The 3510-nt window shown below is 37.1% G+C and overlaps 1 long non-coding RNA gene across 1 annotated transcript; it reads right to left on the reverse strand.

Moving 5' to 3' along the window:
- Positions 1-301: 301 nt before the first annotated feature.
- On the reverse strand, positions 302-2209 carry LOC149227389 (uncharacterized). Its single transcript, XR_016247129.1, has 3 exons — positions 1470-2209; positions 870-1151; positions 302-782 (listed from the first exon to the last, which is right to left on the reverse strand). It is a non-coding gene; the product is annotated as an uncharacterized LOC149227389 (long non-coding RNA).
- Positions 2210-3510: the final 1301 nt, after the last annotated feature.

The following is a 3510-nucleotide window of genomic DNA, read 5'->3' on the forward strand; positions in this document are numbered from 1 at the left end:
TGTTAATATAAATGAAACCAACTAATTAAACGGTTTTTATATTTCCCAAGTAATTATCTGGTAACAAAAGTTGGAACTATTCTACAGAGCTGCAAACTTTTCCGTTAAATTCATCTTAATGTCTCCACTCTCCTGGAGAGTGTCACGAACCTCTGATACCATGTCATCACCACTAACCTATCAAGAATTTGAAAACAAACCACAAATTGAGAGCAAATATCCACAACAAACTTGGCAACATCTCTCTTTATCATACCCAATAAGCCATCACTTTATTATTACAAATAAAACATAATAAAACTACCCATCCGGTACTGTACTATTTTGACAAGGATTAAACAATCTCAACGCTCGGCATAACTTAAACAATAGAAACTGCTGTTTTTTCTGTGTTCTTTGTAACACAGCGTTACCATCTTCTGCAGAGGTTTTTATTTAATTGTTGGCGCAACTGATCAAGAATTCCCCATCCTTTTTCAGTTTGGAACAATTACGAACATTACATTCTAAAGACATTGAATTTTCCACACTAAGAAACATCAATCACCTACAAATATCAACGTTTCAAGGCACGACAGCTTCTCTACTTGTTCACACCTGCCGACATTTAACTCTGGAAGTTTTTTCCCAACTGCAAAAGTCCCCTAATTGTCTCAGTTCTTTACAAGAATACAATGTCAGATGTTGGCAAATAAGCTATAGATGTGCTTCTGTTTCCCTATGGTCTTTGAAATGTGTCAAAGGGGAGTCCATATATTTTGTTCTGGCAGTTGTAGAGGCATCTGCAAATGCAAATGTTTAGGTTTCAGGTACAAGTAGATATATAAATGAAATGGACTGAAAATATGAATCAAGACACCTTTGTCTACCTGAGTTTCATGCTGCCACAATAGTTGTAATTTCCTCCCAGTCACTTGTAACATTGAATTTCTCCACATGAATCTGGAAATTCAAAGGAAGAATAAGATGTGGTAACACCAGTCTTCACAATCTCCGTCCTAAATAACCATCTTCGGCTGCAACAAGATGCCAGTTCCTCATAACACAAAATTGGAAAACAGTAAATAGACTTCCCTATCATGATATTTTTGAATGAATTCCCTTGCATATCGGATATGAATGTACTGACCTCCGTGAACTTCGCTTATTACCTGTTCATTGAAGAAAAGTATACGGATCTATCATTCTGCCCTTAAACAAACTTGAGAAGTGTACAGATCCAACACTCTTCATTATCTACTAACTCAATGAGGAAAAATATACACCAAGCAGATCTATCATGCTTGAAATAAACAAACTTGAAATATGCATTTTAAATAGAAGACAAAGTTTAAAATGATTAATGAAGCACAAGACGATAGCTCCAAGAAAACTTCAATCTGTGTCGTTTGGAAACCCCATATTGATGTACCCTGTTTTTTTTAATGAGAAAAAAAACAATATAGAGAGAGATTCATAGATTCACTTACCAGTAATGTGTAATTTTCCTCTAACTAGCGCTCCAAACAGTTTCAATGATAATGGAAATCCATCACAAGGTTTGATAAGGCAATTTACCAAATCTATCCGCTGGATGTGGTTTGAATCGGAAAAGATCGGAAAAATGGTAGCCCTTTGACTGCACAACAAGGTTAGTTCATCCAAGCATCAACTGAATTGTTCATAGTTTGAATATAAAATGGCAATATGAACCGGAGGCAGTTTGAAAATCGGCTTCTACTCTAGAAGAAATGAGTTTCCTCCTTCCAGCATTTCCAGCGAACTCGCACTCCATTATCTGCCAGGTGACTCTAAAGATGAGAGGGTAAAATGTTCTTGACCTCCGGACCACCTATGATTTATAAAGACATCGTACTAAGCGATGATAGAGGTAAAAAGGAATAATGTTCTTGACATCCAGACCACGTGAAAACGCCTTAACAGGCATTATAAGTTTAAGTCTAGGAGGAATAGGAGGGCGAAGAGGGAAGAGGGAAAAAGCTTTGTTATTGTGATGGAGATCGGTTGCCATTGATGAACAAAAAGATGAAGCTCAAACATAGACAGACAGGCAAATGCAAAGAGGATGAAGCCAGGCAGGTAAGATCCAGATAACAAGATAAATGAAGCTCAGCCCAACATACATATGATCGCTGATTAGCTGGAACTGCACGCAACAATCTTGATCTACAGGCGACATCCCACCACATAAAGATTCTTAGGTTGGTTGCGAACAGACAGGCGTTTAGTGCTTCACAGCTTGTGAATTGTGATGCGGTCCTTTCTGAATCGATAGCGCTGACCATGACTCCCTGAACGCCAACCACTAGTTTTGCTTTTGCAATTAATATTCTTAGCACGGTAATCCATCGAATAACCCAACTACCGACATTGTTTGTTGGGGTCACATGGCCATGAAAGCAATTTACTTGGTATTGACATTTGTAAAAGTAATCTCCTGTGCGAATTCAGCCAAAAAAGTTCCGCTCAAGTGGGGCGACAGCCTACCAGCCACTGCTCAGGGAAGGCAACTCCCACTCGTTAAAAAAGGCTTACATAGTTGAGAATAGCCTCATCGACACAGCTCATTGGATGTCCATTACAGATTTAAAAAACATGCATATTCCTTGTCATTATGATGCACGCCAAAAGAGGTAACAATAGAGTAATCAGTGCTTTGGAAAGAGGTTGAGAAGTCCCAAATTTAAATCTAAGAGGTTGAGAAGTCCCAAATTTAAATCTATTGTGTGTTTGAGGCATTACACTCGTATATATCAATGTAAATAAAAGATGTTTCGGAAATATTTATGGGTAGTAAATGTGTGGGATTTAGTTTTTACCATGGTATTGGTTTAAGTTCTACTGAAAGGGGTTGAGAATAAGAGACATTTAGAAGGTAGGTAAAGTATTTATTATTGAATAATGGAGTTGGCCACAACTTTTTCTATGTTCAGAGTCCCAAATATAAAAAGTGGATGATGGTGATTGTCAACACTAAGAAATATAAAGAGTGTATTCGTTTGATGAATGATGACTTTTAGTGTCAATTCCAACTTGTGATTGTCTATTAGGTTATTGGATTTACTATATCAACAATTTGACCTATGAGATGATTGAAGAACCTCAAGTTCTATCTATCTCAGAATGTTTAAATTTATGTTGGCAATGAAGTCAAAGTGAAGTGTGTTACACTACTAGAGAAAGCACTCAATGACATTGTAGCCATAGTTCAATCTATTCTCATTATTGGGTCATTGTATCCATAGTTCAACCTATTCTCATTATTGGGACCACTATCCCTTAGGGTTGTTGGATTTACTTTATCAACAATTTGACCTACAAGATCTTTGAAGAATCCCAAGTGTCGTCCATCTCACATGTTTGAATTCATGTTGGCAATGAAGTCAATGCTAAGTGTGTCATAGCACTAGAGAAAGTAATTAGTGACATTGTGGCCATAGTTCAATTTATCATTATTATTGGGATTAACATAGTTTGAAGGGGTGAGCTTATGGGTGAGGAAAGTATAAT

This window comes from Pinus tabuliformis, chromosome J, assembly GCF_031772625.1.
Source record: "Pinus tabuliformis cultivar Carrire ecotype Pingquan chromosome J, CPIR1, whole genome shotgun sequence".
Lineage (NCBI taxonomy): Eukaryota > Viridiplantae > Streptophyta > Pinopsida > Pinales > Pinaceae > Pinus > Pinus tabuliformis.